A 17,554-nucleotide genomic window follows, 5' to 3' on the forward strand; every position below is an offset into this window, starting at 1 on the left:
TGCTGTAATACCGCTGTTGGAGCATAAGAGAAGCTTGGTGGTTGTTTGTGAGACAGGTCAGATAAGACACAAGCTAGTGAGACACATTGAGAGTAGTGTTGAATGCACTTGTGTTTCATCAACCTGTTCTTTGTTTTACAAATTCTACTCCCTGCTGTTCCCTTCCTTTCCCTTCTCTTACTTGATCGCCCTAATACTCTGTTCAGTCATTGTAGGAGTTGGGGATGTCATGGGGTGGAACCCTTATTGCGTTGCACAAATCCTGAGGAGTACCAGTCTTCGGACAGGATCGTTACAGTACACATACACACCCACATTTACACTTAGACAGTGTTTATGCTGCACTCAAACATATCCACCCTGCACTCACATAGCAAACACCATACTCTCACATGCCATTCACATTGCACTCATACATTGCTCACCCTGAACTCACACAATGCCCACCACCCACTCAAATAGGTACAACACTCACCCCACTCATACAAGTACACTCCTCACCCTGAACACTCACACTGCATACCCTGTAATCACACAGGCATACTTCTCACCTCATGCAATCACACTGCTCACCCTGTACTCACACACTATCTAGCCTGCAGTAAGGCAGACCCATCCTTGCACTCAGATAGGTGGACCTCTCACTTTGCACTCAAACAGACATGTTACTCACTCTGCACTCTGCCAGGCACTCCACTTAACCTGTACTCAAACCACAACCCCTGCTCATGCTGCACTCACACACCTTTATCCGGCACGCACACACTACTCATCACTCTAGCACAGCTAACATTTGAACTAGCTCAGATGTTCAGAGGGAGGCAGCCTATGGGTATGTCCCAGGCCATTACTGAGCTGCATTATGCAGGTCCCCAATCATTTACTCTGGAAAAGGAAACCTAGCAAAGGTGGCATATGGGAGATGAAATGTGAGCTGTTGCTTTAAAGATTTGGAATCTGTCCCAAGCACATCAATTCCACAGAAGCATCAAGCACTACTGCTGACAGGGTTCCAAATCTCACTCCACCTCCAAGATCACTCTGCTTTAAAATGTCATGCTGCCCTTCCCTCTACCTAATCTCATCCAGATTCATATGTTGCTTCAGCATGTTTTTCCTGGGTGGATACTCATTGTCACCGTTTGACATACTTTTCCTGCCCACTATGTGACTGACTCTGGTAAGATCACCCACCAGACAAGTTCATCTCTCTCCAATGTGTTTCATACTTGCAAATTGGCCTGTGGCAGCCTGGCAGTGTTTGCACACCTCCGATGCACTTGTGGACTCCATAGCCAATGAGTAATTTGTAACTTTAGAATTTTGTCCAGTTCACTAGCATAGGATGAGGGACGAGAAATCCTAGTTCACCTTAGACTTTAAGAGTCTGTGCCACTCCCAAATGACTCCCAAAATATTTCCAGCCAAAGGATTGTCTATCAGGTGATCTGAAATTTATAATGAATTTTAGCCTCTAAAAGAGAAACAACTGACAATAACATTAATGGTACAATTATGAACGTGTGCAAGTAGGAGATGGATGAATACTGTAACCAGCACTCAGAAATGGACCAACTACATGGTGTACCATCATAGGTGAGGGTTGACCAATAGTAGGGCAGGTGCAGCCAGTAATAGTTCATCATTGTGGAGGGTTCCCTATGCACACCTCTGTTCATTACATTTCAACACAGCCAACATATTATGTGAGTAAAACCCTCTACCAACCAATAGGACCTCGATATAAACACTCTTTTGGTAGAAGCACACATCTTCTTCCTGTCCAATCAAATGCTGTATGTTGGAAAATGAACATGTGAGAGGGACCAAGATTCTTCGTTCCCTCATTCTGTAATGCTTCTTAAATCTCTTTTTCTGTTGATCACATGAGGTCTATCAAGCCAAACCTTAATGCAAATTAGCATTTTGCTCAAGTTTCTATTTCAACACATTGTCATTGATGACAGTCATTAGGCAAGTCTTAGATCTGTCCAAGCTGGTATATTGTTTCATTTGCACCCTTAACATGCTGTACTGAGTGTTCACTGTCACACGTATGCTGATATCAGACAACTTGGAGGGTTAATCAGTACTTCAAACTTAATCAGTACATTGATGAAAGTATACCGGCCTGATTTGACTCCTGCTAAGGGAGAAGTCATTCTCATTTGACAAACTATTTTATTATAAAAACATTTACTGAATACATTAATCAATACAGGTCTTATTAAACTCTTACTCTCATCAACATATATCATTGCATTATCACATGAACATAAAGAGTGTATTGATACAAACTGATTACTCCCAGATAAAATGTGAAATGGAATCCCAAATTGGTTACCTTTTTACATCTGCTACCTATTACTGTCATCTATCTGAACATATTCAACCATTACTGGAGGGAACGCATCTGGAATCTAATGCAAGTAAAATTGTTGGAGCAAAAAAAGTAATTACTGTAATCAATTGTATTGGTTGACAACAATAAACTATAATGCAGCAGTAAACGTGTTCATGAAAACCGATGCTATGGAGGTATTGCTCGTTTGCAAACTGCATTTGTTAGTCTCTAGTGAAATTGGAACCAAAATAATTTCCAAACCTCATTCCATATGAAGCAAATATGGTGTTGCAGTCAAAAACTTTTACATCAACAGTTAACAGTTATAAAAAACACTCACCTAAGACATCACTTGTTTTTAGAAACAAAGTCCATTAACATTTTCAATTTTTCAAGGAAGATACACATATATTGGAACCAGTTGGAACGTAGCATTCATTGAAAAAGGTGATCTGAAAAGAAAATATGTGTTACTGTAATTGTAAGAATCAATAGATTCAAATCTCACTCATGTATGATGCCATTTTTTGCTTTTATACCTTGTATGAGTACCTTAGGCATTGAGATGTAGCTATGTCACAGGTGTTTTTATTACTCCTATGATACATTTAAAGATGTGACTATACAGATACATGTAGGAAGTTGCTTCAAATATTAATTGACTGCACTAAAACATTGTTGAGTGTTTTGTAAAAATCTGTACTGATTGGTTTTATAATAAGAAATTGTTGCTTATATAGATTGATAGTATTTTGGATTTTTCTGCCTCCTAGAAATTGTGTAAGACTTGTAAATTTGGCCTGATAAGGTGGTGTGAACCTTTTTGATTACCACCAAAATACCACATCACCAGAATTGCTCTTGAGTGTTTTTAAATTGTTTCACAACCTATTTTTAAACTGATCAAATGACATGAAATGAAATTTCCAAGTGAATCTTAGGATCTAAAGATGTATTAGAAAGGGTTGGAATGAGGAAAACATTTGTTATATTATATGTGTGTGATTTTATGTAAAATATAGACTATTATATTATAAAATAAATATGGATATTTCTCTACATACAGTGAGACGGGGTTTATTAATTCGTATTTAAATGTTATATAGCTTTTTCATTGTATAAATTATTGTTTAGAGCATTCTCATTGACTCTCTGTGAGCACACTTGAATCCCACGAAAGACAGTTGCACAAAAGGGAACCCTCTTTTCGGAATGATTGAAATTATGTCTTTTCAACTTTTTACATAATATAAGTAGGTAGAAGTTGCACAGTAAATATGATACTCACTAATTTAACACTACTTCTTTTAACTACTTGACTATTTGTGATAGTCTAACCTTCACCAAGCAATGGCACTCAAACTTCTATTATATATTATAAACAATGCTTTGAAGTTTTATTTTACCAGCTAAAACAAGGAATTAAAGTGTTTGCATCAGTAGAAATGCTATTAAGATCAATTTCTCTTAATATAACTAAACGATTGAGTTGCCAGAAATTGGAAATAAGTGCAGACAATGCAAATACATTCAATATACATTGTAGTGCAGGAAGAACATATATTGAAAAGAGCACCCATAATTCCACCATCTAAAGTTGAACATTTGGGGCATCATTATGAAAGCCCCAGTAACCTTTCTAGTAAATTCACCACTGAGAGTTACCAATAAAGTAACATCTTTAACTCCAGAAGAGACAGAGTATGTGGATTACAAGTGGGGCCATGGGCATCACATTAGAGTCCAGGAAATTACCAAAAGAATTGAGAAATTGTATTTGAATATCCCACAGTAATTTATGATATTCCACAATAATTTACTCTAGGGTAAATACTACAGATCTGAAGAATTATCATGGATGTTGTAAGCTTATTTTGATGTACACAGACCCTTTAATGATGCCCATATTTGTATTCCATTAAAGGTGATCGCTAGAATTGTGATGAGCACAATTATATTTCAAATCCAGAGAGACTCAGTGTGTGTATTGACCACTTAGGGCAAATATATGTACACATGTGACCTTAAGGTATTTTGTTTTTTCCCCAAAAGCGCGCATGGGAAGGTCATCATGATTTGACCAATTATAAAATTGTGGACCAAATATGGACTTGACATAGAACACCTTCTATGATCTCATAGATGGTGATTCACAAAAGCATAGGCTTAATAACAGCAAAAAAGTAATTCACTAAAGAGGCCATTGTGAGTCAAAAAATTCTTTCAGACATATAGCATGCACTTTATAACTCAATGCAACCCAATTTCGGACGGACAATGATTTCTCAATATTTTAATAGGTGATTGTGAGAAATCACATTGTTGGTTATAGGACGGTGACCCCTATTCAAGCAACAGCCACAATCCTCATCAGGGTGAACCACAAAGAGTCCTAAATTAACCAATGCTTAACCCTCTGGTAGCTTGGCACAAAAGCTGTTAAGCCTACATTAAGGGCAATTTATGCAGCATACAAACAGTCATGATGTGAAAACACAACACAAGAAAAATCCCACACCAATTAAAAAAACTTAGAGTACATTTTAATACATTATTGGACACCAAAATGACAAAACTCCAATCTGTAGAACAGGAGTTATGAATTTTTAAAGTTGAAGGTAAAAACTAACGCTTCAACAATCAAAGCGCCAACTAGCCACTCAAGATTGGGCAAAAGTTAAAAAATATAGCCGACCGTGATGGAGCGTGGGTTGGATACAAAAAGTAGATGGGCCCAATCAGCACTTAGCTTCAAAAGTAAAGGAAATTCTGGGAAAAATGTTCAGTGAAAGTAAAATTCAGCAGGTCAAGGCTGCAGGCATTTTCCGAGACCTCATCATCGAGGAGCCTCTGGACGAAGTTGCAGTGAAGATTTCCACATTTGGACTTAGGGCCAGATGTACGACCATTAAGTTTAGCGAGTCGCAAATGGCACAAATTTGCAGCTCGCAATTTGTGACTCGCTAAACTTAATGTACAACAGTGTCTCAGACACTGTTTGCGATTCCCAATTTGGTCACAATTACATGCCTCATGAGTAATAATGAGGCTGTCGCAATTTGCGACCCCATTGGGAATGGCTAGCACTCCCAGGGATGGTGGCCTGCTGGGGTCAGCAGACCACCATGTCTGTGACTGCTTTTTTAATAAGTCAGTTTTTTTAAATGCAGCCAGTTTTCCTTAAAGGAAAAAGGGATGCATTTGAAAAAAAGAATGAAACTTTACTTTTTCATTTTTTAAGGGCAGGCAGCGGTCCCTGGGACCATTGCATTCTCTTAAAAACTATTTGCAAACCCATTCAAAAGGGGAAGGGGTCCCCTGGGGACCCCTTCGTGTTTGTGAGTCACTTACCACCCTTTTGACAAGGGTGGTAAACTGCGACTGTTTTGCGACCGTAAATGCGGTTGCAGAACAATGGTACATGGCAACTGCACTCGCTATTAGGAAGGGACGCCCTTGGCACGCCCCTTCCTAATAGCAAGCTGTAACCATATTTTGCGAGTCGCTAATAGGTTGGCGACTCGCAAAATAGGGTTAGTACATTGGGCAGACATTTTTTGCAGTCACAAAGGGGCCAAATTCCCCTTAGCAACCACAAAAAATGGTCATATATCTGCCCCTTAATCTCTTTGTTGGAAGTCAAAAATATTTAGCTGGATAAAGCTGGAGCATGTGGCCTACGAGAGTTCCACGAGGCCGGATACCCCTTTGCATAGGCACCCTTGAACAGGATTTGCTGCTGCTGCGGGGAACGTAGCCAGTACTGCCGCAAAGTCAGGCTGACTGGCGATGCACCTTGGGTGGCTGGAAATGCAAGTTGGTCCCAGCCTCCCCTTGGTTCTCAGAGCAGTTCTCAAGATTTGGATTTTTGCTATCCTTTAACACCACACCCAAGAGTCCAGGATGGGAGGGACTCCACTGGGGAGTCAGGACTCACTCAGGACGGGTACCGGTGTGGGTTCAAGATGGTGTGAGCCTTTTCTGTCCCTGAGGCTCTGGACAGAAGGCGAGGAAGCTAGCACTTGGAGTCACTCCGGTAGTCGTGTGTTCAGGTAATGAAGCAGGGCTCAACTAGCAAGGCAGGACTCTGAGGGTTCAACACAGGCTCCAGGCAGCAAAACAGTCCTTCCAGGTTCAGCTAAACCGTCTTGTGCGGTACATATAAGGCCACAACAGCAGACAGTCCTCTGAGAGTTCTTCTGAAGGCCCAGAAGGGGATTTTAAGAGTAAGTCCAAAGGTCCCCTTTTATACATGGTGCTTTCTATGAAAGAGGAACATTTTCTTCAGAATTCCCTTTGAAGTGCTTAATATTTCCTGACTACCCTGCCTTGGTTTCACACTGGCTGCATGAACAATGCAGGGGTGAAAAATCATTTGTGTGAATGTAGAAAACAGCCTATTCAGTTACAAATGGGGCTATGCCAAGCTCCACCTTCCCATCCTGACAGGTGATGGCCCTTCTAGGCACACCTATACCATCTATTTTGTGGCTGTCTGGAAGGAATAAACAAAGTCCAACTGCCAACTACACCCAGTCATGTGACCCAGGGATAGGATGCAGACACCAAATACATTAGAGAAAGAAAATGCTTACTTTCCAAAAGTGAATTTTCAAAATGTAACTTAAAATTCCACTTTGCCATTGCAGAGGTTTTCCATTACAATTTCTCAGGCACCAAACATGAAATGCCTGCCTATTCACAATCAAATGTAATTATTGATTAAATGTTAACAGGCAACCAAATGTTATCCTATGGAACAGGTAGGCCTCACAGTAGTGAAAATTTGATTTTGGAATTTTTCACTACCAGGATATGTAAACCTAAAAGATATATGTCCAACCTTTTATGCACACAGCACCCTGCCCTATGGGCTACCTAGGACCTGATTTAGGGTTGACATATGTAACAAAAGGGAGTTTAAGACTTGTCAGGGGGGGTATACTACCAAGCTGAAGTGGCATTTTGAAAATGCTTTCAGGATGCAATGACATGCCTGGGCCAGAATTTATGGGTCTACTTAAACGGGTGGCACAATAAGTGGTGCAGACACATTAGTAGCATTTAATTTACAGACCCTGGATTGATGGTATACCACTCTACAAGAGACTTATAGGTAAATTAAATATGCAAATCAGTTGTACAACAATTTTACAATGCTTAAGGTAAAGTACACAAGCACTTTAGTACTGGTTAGCAGAGTGCACAGAGTTCTAAGGGCAACAAAAATTAATTTCAGCAACAAGTGGGGGCAAAGGCAAAGAGTTTGGGGGAAGACCACCCTAAAGCTGACAAGCCTAACAATGAAATTTTGGCTGCAATAGTTTTTAGCACAATATTACTGTGCTCAGAATAATGTCATACATGCCCTAAGACTTCCATAGATATGCCAGCTTACAGCTCTCCAGAACCTCCTGACAAGATAATATTTCACAAAGTCAAGCATTTTGATTGCTTCTAGAATAGCAGTGGTTCATCTGACTTACTTCTAATGCATAATACTTTAACTTATCTTGATGTCATCTGTCTCTTGTCTCCTAGAACAGCAGCCCATCTCATAGCAATGTGTTTAAACTCGGCATGCAGTTGCAAGTTCCTACAACTGGCATCTGAAAGGCCTTTTCCTAAAAGTTTGGTAAATTTTGAAGCATGTGGCATGAAAAATCTTTTTTATGTAAATGTTGAGAAGTATAGATTTTTCATCTTTGGAAGAAGAAGGTGCAAATTGTACCTAAAAATGAGGCAATGTCGCTGGCTACATGTCAGCAGCTTAACTTGCTCTGAACTTTGAAACTCAAAGTTTGAGACTACTACAGGAACTTGAGGAGGGAGGATCAACACCTTATGGATCCTTGCTTGGTTGCAGCTACCATTCTTGCCCTGATAACGATTTTCAATGTTTTACCCCGTTAGTGACCACTGAAAATCATTCAGTGCCAAGCTATTTAATGATTTTTTGGACTGCTATCCTTTCCTGTACTGTTTCTGCAATTGTGATTATAATGCTGGGAAACTATATATTTTAGGTTCCAGCAGCCACGGCCCGTATAGGGTGTGCTACCGGGGTGGTGACGTAGGGCGGGGGAGGGGGGTTGTAAAATGCAGCATACGGCCGGTTTCAGGTAAGTAACAAACAAAAAAAAATGTTGTTGAGCGCGCTGCGTCGCATTTGGCGATGCAGCGCGCGCAAAAAAATTCTTTTTTTTTTTTCCGTTACTTACCTGAAACCGGCCGTATGCCGCATTTTACAACCCCCCACCCTGCCCCTCCCCCGCCCTACGTCACCGCCCCGGTAGCATGCCCTATACGGACCGTGGCTGGGTTTCAGTGCATCTTGTATTATCAATTAAGATATAAAACATACTTTTTTAATACACCCCGAAGTCACATGGTTCAATTCAAGATGGCCAACAGGTGACTGTGAATATGATGTGTGAATGACTGCGTTGGTAGGGTAATTATTAAAATAGTGCTTCCTGAAAGTAGATGCAGAGAATTTTTCATTAATCTGTTTGCTTCCCATTTGAAAAGACAGATTTGTTCTAGATATACCAAAGCCAGGCAGTCTCCCATCTACTTGGCTTTTATGGATCTCTCTACTGCCTTTGATTCAGTGGACAGAATTAAGCCATGGACAATGTTATTGAATCAAGGAGTGGACCCTCCACTCGTAAATGTTTTATTCTCCTTACACGCAGACCTTTCTGCTAGAGTGTGTTTAAATTCTTACAGAGAACTTTCCACTGATGTTCCCTTGAAGTCTGGAGTATGTCAAGGGTGCATTCTTGCCCCCCTACTATGTATTTTATATATAAATGGACTAACAGCCCAATTAACCTCTTGCTTCCCAGATATACTAAGAGTAATAGGTTCTACGATTCCAGCATTACTGTACGCTGATTATGCTGTACAGCTAGCCCTCACCCCTAATGAATTAAGGCTCCAGATTGACCTCTTTGCTTCTTTTATGCAAAACTTGAATCTTTAAACTAACTATGCCAAGTCGCACATAATAACATGTGCACCAGGAAAATTTTGGCTGAATAAAATTAGTGTAAAGGGTCAGGATTTAATGCCTGTCGACAACTTTTGCTACCTTGGACTAACTTTCAGCTCGTCAGGTCCTGGAGTCCTCATCTTGTGCAAGCTATCTCAAAGCTTAGTAAATCTACAGGGACTGTGTCTAACCTAATTAGAACAGACATCAGAGGGTCTTTTCTTCTTCATTTGAATGTGTACAATACACAGTGTATAAGTGCAGCCACTTGTGGTGTAAGTGTCTGGGGTTTTAACATGTGTAACTGCTTACAGTCCGAGAAAAATCACTGCTTCCGGCAGTTATTGAGGTTACCACCTACCATATCCAGCTTTATGGTTCACTCGGACCTAAGACAAGATTGTATATTCGATAAGGTCCGTTTGGCGCCTCTCTTATTATGGGTCAGCATCTGGATGAATCCAGCAGCAAAGCTCTGTAGGGATATTATATTTAAATGCCTTACACTGGATAAGGCACAGCATATCCATTGGTTAAGCTACATACAAGCCACCCTTGGAACCCTTGGTTTATCTGCTTGGTTTAACAGACATAACACTATTGTTAAAACTGCTAAGGTTGAGGTGAAAGTAGCATTTAAAAAGTACTGTGCAGATATAAGATTAAAAACAGAGTTAACAAAACCTTCATTTCTGAATTACTGCAGATTGTTACTCCCAGTCGAACCCGCGGTGTAGCTGTATTTAGATTTCAAAAGGTGGGAGCGGGCACTTCTTTTTCGTTTCAGAGCAGGATCAATTTTCTGGTCCTTGTTTTAAAAAAATTCCCCAGACCCAGAGGGAAATACAGAATTGAACTTCCGCTACAATAATCAATCCACTCAATTACTGCTGCATTTTATGTTTTTTTTTAGATTTTATAGCTTAGCATGTAAGCATTTTCTGAAGCCGTTGCTACGTTAGTTAGGTTTTCGTCGGTGTAGAGTAGCTTTGCTCCACTTACACTTCTTAAACTCACATGTAACCACTTACTTGTTGGTAATTACCTGAAAGCAGCCATCTGGGTTACAAAACCTAAGGAAGGCTAACCTTCTGATGTATATCTAGGCCTTGGCTTGCTTAACATGCATTTGATAGTGAAGTTAGGCAGCGGTGTCCCTTTTTCAGTTTTGTTTTAATGAGAGTACATGGTGGACCCATTTTGAAGTTTTTGCTCTCCTCTATTTCACTATTCCAGTTCAACCTCTGCCAACTGCGACATGTGAGAAGTTGATGTTAATGATCATTTTATGGAAAAATGTTTTACGCTCTTTTTAACTTATATATGATGAAATTGGTGAATCAAATCAGATTACATGAGCACCTTTTTAATTGTTTTAATCAAATGTCATCTTGCATTTACACTTTTGATAATATGGATTTGTATTTCATTTTATGTGCTTTTATGTTCTATTTTTATGAGTTCCGGGCGGAGTATATGGAGTTCCGCTATTTGGAACTCGCGAAGTGACAAAAAACTCAGTGTAGTTCAGAAAGCGGCGAAGTGTGGCGCAAACTGCTGTTTGTGCTGAGGTTCCTTCCACTTGGGTAGAAATTCTATCCAAGTGGCAGCTCACACTCGCCAACTTACCATTGAGGAGCGCAAGCGGGGAAAAACCTCAGCTGAGCTATGCGCAGTGGAGTTTTCTGCACTCTGGGTGCTTCACAGAGTGCGAAGTGCAGAAAACCTTGAAAACTCCGCGAATGGAGCAGAGTTCACCATTACTACACCAAATAAAGATATTGATTGATTGGTTAAAAAAAGACAGATTTAGATTTTATTTTGGTTTTTTTCTGTTATTTTATGCCTACTTGTCATAACGTGACATACATGTAAGGCACATAGCATTTTCATGTGTTTTAATTGTTGAACAGAATCTAAAGCAAAAAGTCTAGTAAAATTGTTTCACATAAATAAAATGTATGCTTTAGAGAGTACTGTTACTGAGTAAAAGGAAAGCAAATGCACATTTTAGCTGCTTTTGACACCACTTATGTACTAAAAATGGCCAACATGCTATTTTATCTGTTGTTGTCTTTCATACGATCATCTTAGTCTTGTTATTGTAAAAATGGTCAACGTCTCAAAATGTATTTTCTGATTGTTGTGTGCCGTAGTGATGCATATTTTGTGGGTAGGTAAGGTCTGATTTCATGCATAGTCTCTTGAGGGTCACAGTTTTTGATTTAATTTGATTTGATTTAGAACTTGTAGAGCACAAAAATTACCTGAAGGCATCAAGGCGCTATAGAAAGCCGTCCAGAGGATGCCTGCTAGACCTCCGGATACAAAAAAGATCTACAGAGGATAAAGCCAGGTCTTGAGAGCCTTCTAAAAGGGCAGGAACTGAGAAATAGCCCTAAGATTTTGTGGAAGGGTGTTCCAGAGTCTGCTCTTGGCTGTTGAGAATGCTCTGTTGCCCCATTTCTTTCTTTTGGTTCTCAGCACTGTGAGCTGGGATTGAAGCGATGAGCAAAGGTATCTGCCTGGGGTGTACCAGCTAAACATAGCTTTTAATCTTGTAGGATAAGGGAGCTAGAGAGCCTTATATTGAACATAATGCGCTTTCTCATTAGAAGCCAATGAAGGGCATCCAATCCCCTGGCGGCCGATTGATGCCTGAGGATATCCAGAATAAGTCTGGCCAGTGCATTTTGAACCACCTGGAGTCTATGCTGCATGTTCTCATTAGAGTTCAGGTATAATGAGTAGCAATAGTCCAGTCTTACATTACCAGGGCAAGATCGACCGGCTTAAGGGCAGACTGCTGGATAAACAGAAAGATTTTCTTAAGCATCCTTATAATCCAGGAGCAGGTTGCTATTGTATGATTTGCTTGGGCATTGAGGTAAAGTTCGTAATCAATCAAACCTCCAAGGTTCTAGCCTTTTTCCCCTGGGTCGGGCAAGTTCCTAAACAGTGCAGCCCGCAGTTGCTATTCCAGCTAGGTGCTCCTAAACCAAAAATCATCACTTCTGTCTTATCCCCGTTAAGTTTTAAAAACTTACAAGACATCCATTATGCCACTATGGACATGCATCGTGAAACATTCTCTGCTAATAAGCATGAGTTCTGTGGAATTGACACAATAATGTGAGTGTCATCAGCATTTGGCACTGCCTTCATTCTGAATATCTGGAATTGCTGCTAGGGGGCCACATGGAGATTAAAGAGCGTGGGGCTCAAAGATGAGCCCTGTGGCACTCCACAAGGCAGGGAAAAGACCTCTGAGTAATAGTACAGTGCCTTCACCTTTTTAGAAAACCAATAAGACTTTCTTCTCTTGGAGTGTTTGCGATGACATCTCTTGGTGTGTCAGTTGGAGTCAGCTAGTAGCACTTAACTGAGTAGACACCTTAGAGGTTAACTCAAATCCTGCATGGATGTCAATGGTCATAGAATGAAAGAAGGTTGCTAGCTGATTACAAAACAGTTGTGAGCCCTCTGGCTCCTCCCTGGGTTGTGAGGTAGAGAGCTGCTGAACTAACCTGAAAAAATATTTGGTAGAAGAAGTATTCTCCATTTTGTGCGTACAATAATTAGATTTGTTCCTGAGTTAACGCAAGCTTATATTCTTTAATGGTATTTCTGTACAAGATTTTTTTCTTGCTCATCTTGGTTTTTCCTCCATGTATGCTTTTGACGACAACATGCCTGCATAAACAATCTAAGCCTACCGTTGTACCAGGGGGTTGATGGTGAGCGTCTTTTATGCGAGGTTACCTTAAAAGGGGCCAATTTGTTGGCTGCTCTTGCCAGCCATTCAGCAATGACCTCCACCCCCTCATCTGAATCATTTGGGATTTCGCATGGTATGCTATTTAGAGTTCTAGCCAGGACTTCAGCTCAGACCCACTTCCAGTTTCTTAACTTATGCCGAAACTATGAGTTTTATTATTTTTGGGTACAGGTAAGAATACGAGAGTAAAGACTACTGCACTATGATCAGACCAGCTGATAGGGATGTTTTTTTAATAAGCTAATCTAATATCATTGGTAAAAATACCATCCAGTGTATGGCCCGCCCTATGATTGGGGGCAGATAACAGTTGTGACATTCCAAAATTTGCAGGAGCCTTTATGAGGGAGCATGCATCTTGATTATCAGACTCTTCTAGGTGAAAGTTAAAATCTCCCAGTGTTCAGCTGAAAAATGTTCCAGTAAGAGTTTACGCTCCATAAGAAAATGGGGTCTAGGACCAGGAGGGCTAAAAATCAGCACCCCTCCAAATGAACAAGTGGCTGAAGTGATAAGTTTGAAATGGAGGGCATCACATGTTTGCAAATTGTAACCAGATTCCACCATGCATTTAAAATGAGATTTAAACACAATGGCCAGACCTCCACCCGTCCGCCCAGCCCCATCTGCCCTTGAAATTGAATTGTTTGGCAGGATAGCATCCAATAAATTGGGTCCTGATGCGTTATTAGCCCAGGTTTTGGTAATAAGGACCCAGTCAGGTTCAAATTCTCCTAAAAAAAATGCAATCTCCAATTTATGCTTTAGAAGGGAGTGAGCATTTACAAGGAGGCCACTGTATCTATCTCCAGAAGTGGAGCTAGAATTTCTTGTACCATTAGTGGATTTAATAATCAATCAAGCCATTCCGGGAACCTCAACGAGCAACAGTCGTTTAAAATCAGGAGTGGTGGAGGTCACATTTACACCAAGATACCATGCCAAAGGCAATTACGATGTTTTGAACAGAGGCAACATCCTGCGCTTATTTACTCACATACCATCACTGGAGCACATAGGCTCAGTAGATGTTGCCTGGGTTAAATTTCAAAGCCTGCCAGGTGACTCCCACAATGAATCCACAGTGATCGGGCTATACCAACAGTCACATCTAACGGCAATGCTGTGTGAAGCCAACCAATTGGCTGTCTGGGGTATTGAGATTAGGCATTTACCTCAAGACAGATACCCTCACGTTTTAGCCAATAAATCTCTAAATACCTATTCTATCCTAAAATGTGCTGTTGATACTCGTCATAGTCATAACCCCACTAGTATCTTCTCCCAACATGAACCACTGAGGATCACTAGCTCCACTAATCAGAGAAGAGTTTTTATTAGCAAACAGGATAACAAACAACCAATTCGGATATCGCGTCAAATGTGGTCCTCATTCGGCCCGACGGCACCTTTAAGTTCTATAAAGGCAAAACAGCTAATATACCGAAAGAGCAAAATAACCACTTAACAATCATTTCTTGGAATGTGGCTGGTCTTCAGAAATTGTTAAAAAATTATTCCGTCCTAGAATACCTTCAAAGCAGTGCTATAATTTGTCTCCAGGAGACATGGGTAACAACCACTACAGCTCTTTCCGGGTATTTTGAAAATCATGTCCCGGCTTTAAGACGTAATAGCGGCCAATGGGCGGTCTCTCTGTTTACATCAAGCATTCTCGAAGGCTGGATGTAATTTCACTTGCACCTCCCTCACCTGGAATTCAAGTATTACTCATCAATGGAGTAAAAAATCATTATAATCCACTCAGACTGCTATTATTTAACTGTTATGTTAATCCAGCCTTACATCAGAGAAACCAATTTCTCGATGACCAGGCTGCCATTATTGGAGACTTTTTCATCAAATATCCTCATCATAATCCACTTATAGTCGGGGACTTCAACAACAGATCTCTCGACAAAACAGGAAACGGAAACAAACATTAAAAGAGGTTGCGGCACTTCAAGCCTTATTTGATGCCGGTTCTATATCATCTGCTTACAATCTCAAGAAAGCAAAGCATCAAACATGGGCCCCGCTTCCAACATACAGGAATATTCTACAATTGATTACCTATTCATTGGCAAAACTGTCTGCATGGATTATTAAAAATGAACAATTAAATACTGCTCTCGGCTCGCAAGCACTTTTAGATTATTGGCCTATTCTCCGGATAGACCTGCATCGGGTACTGGGGGGAACATTGGATACTCAAAAAAAACAGGCGCCAAACGATCTAAACCAGCTCCTAAATAAGGAAATGTCGGAAAGCAAACGGAAGCGTCAAAATCCCCCAAATGCAGGACAAAAAGGGGAAAAAGCACTGCGATGCGCCATAAATGGATCACTTTGAGCTGCCCAAAAGAAACGCGCATGGGAGCAATGCACTAAACGAATAGAGGAAGCCTGGCTTAAAATCTTCTCTCTTCTTAAAGAAAAAAATCCAGAACCATTTTGGAGATACATCAATCAAGTCAGTAACAGTGGCCAGTCTAAGGATAACGGAGTACCTGAGAATGTCTGAGTGAACCACATCATTCAGCTCTACGGCAGCAGGACAGGGGAGTCGTCAGTTCTCTCCCCTCCTCAAGAACCAAATAATGAAAACACCCCGGGCTTAGGCATCTTAGGCATCTCGGCAGCCGAAGTAACAAAGACCATTAGTCATATGAGGAATGATGGTGCGCCAGGGCCAAATGGAATACCCGCCACAGTTTTTAAATCAAATCGTCCATTCTGGGCAGACATCCTTACACCTCTTTTTAAACAAGCTTTTCTCACAGCTACAATTCCATCCACCTGGCAAGGCTCAATATTACACCCACTTCATAAAAAGGGTAACCGCTCAAATCTGGCAAATTATAGGCTAATAGCTCTATTGGATATCGAAGCTAAGGCCTATGCTCGGGTCCTGCTGGCAGAACTTGAGAACTGGGTCACAGAAAATAGCATTCTTCCTCATACTCAGTCCAGCTTCAGATCAGGCAGCTCCACGACGGATAATATAATAGCACTGTCCTATCTTTTGTGGAGAGCCACTCTGGCCAATCATCTACCATTATTTTGCTGCTTTGTGGACTTCAGCGCAGCTTTCGACAGAGTCAACCGAGGGACTCTATGGAACAAATTTAATTCCTGGGGGATAACATCTGCACTTCTCTCTGCCCTGATATCTTTGCATCAGAAAGCCTGGGTGAGGATTAAAACATGCGCCACAACAGTATCTGCAAAAATTGCAACTAAAATGGTTTAAAGCAAGGCTGCGTATTAGCCCCACCACTATTTAATCTCTACACTGCTGATCTGCCAAAAGAACTGGCAAGCACAACCTTGGTCGCCCCAAAGTTGGGTGGCACATGACTACAAATTATGCAATACGCTGATGATATTATTATCATGGACCATACAAAAATTTGTCTACAAAGAGCGCTCACTGCCCTTAACACATATAATATAAAAAACAACCTTCTGATGAACGAATCCAAAACCAAAGTCATGATCTTTGGGAAATACATAAAAAAGACAAATCTGTCTTGGCGAGCAGGCGGTCTACATTTAGCAACCTGTACCAGTTACAATTACCTAGGAGTCTAATCAAGTATCCCATCTTAAACATCTTCGGCCCAAAGGCGCTTGAATCGGCACTTGCACAGCCCTACAGCTGAGCCAATTTTAAGGGTTCTACGCGCCAAACTTCTCCCGGCAGTGTCCTATGGCCACCTGGCTTTCCCTGGCAAAATGGATATATTTCTAGCAAAATATCAAATAAAGGCTTACAAGAAAATATTTTCCGTTCCCCAGCATGCTAGGAGGATGAGACTGAGACTCGAGCTGGGCCTGGAAAGCACAGATCTTCACTGCCTGGGAGATTTAATTAAATTCTACATTCACACTCTACGTGCACCTGCTCAATCTATGAAAAAACAATTGCAATCAGTATTAACGGACGAACTTTCTCCTTGGTATAGACAGCTGCACGTGGCCATCTCCACATTAAAGATTGAAATCACCAACTTTACTAATCCAATCATTTCCCTGCCAGGGTGGAAAAAACCGATAAAAAACCAAGTCACTTTAGTGTCATTTGAGAGAGATGTTGCTCGGCTTCCAAAACAATCGCTCCTTGCAGCTTTGAATGACTCGTATATCAAGGGGAAACCTCAACCATATTTTAGCTGCCCTCTTCAATCACTGACTCGTAATAAAATTATTTATATGAGGCTGCTAGCACTCCCAATTCATGACTTCAACCCGCTGTGGGCTCGGAAGAATGGCCAGCTAACATGTAGGCTCTGCAACTATCCACATGAGTCCTGGTTTCATCTGTTATGTTGCTGCCCTCACCGTGCCAATGACCGCCGACGCCTACTGGTCCCAGTTTACCGGGAAAAGTTACTGAGACATTGCATGGAAGCATCGGATTTATGCTTCAGTA

General features: G+C 40.9%; 1 long non-coding RNA gene across 1 annotated transcript in view; it reads right to left on the reverse strand.

Annotated features, from left to right (window-relative positions):
• The window catches only part of LOC146785843 (uncharacterized), a 240,640-nt gene that overhangs the window by 131,209 nt on the left and 91,877 nt on the right, over positions 1-17,554 (reverse strand). The window contains exon 2 of the long non-coding RNA XR_014970819.1: positions 2,685-2,796. This is a non-coding gene — a long non-coding RNA (uncharacterized LOC146785843). The remainder of the gene's footprint in view (positions 1-2,684; positions 2,797-17,554) is intronic.

Source organism: Triturus cristatus, chromosome 11 (genome assembly GCF_964204655.1).
Source record: "Triturus cristatus chromosome 11, aTriCri1.1, whole genome shotgun sequence".
NCBI lineage: Eukaryota > Metazoa > Chordata > Amphibia > Caudata > Salamandridae > Triturus > Triturus cristatus.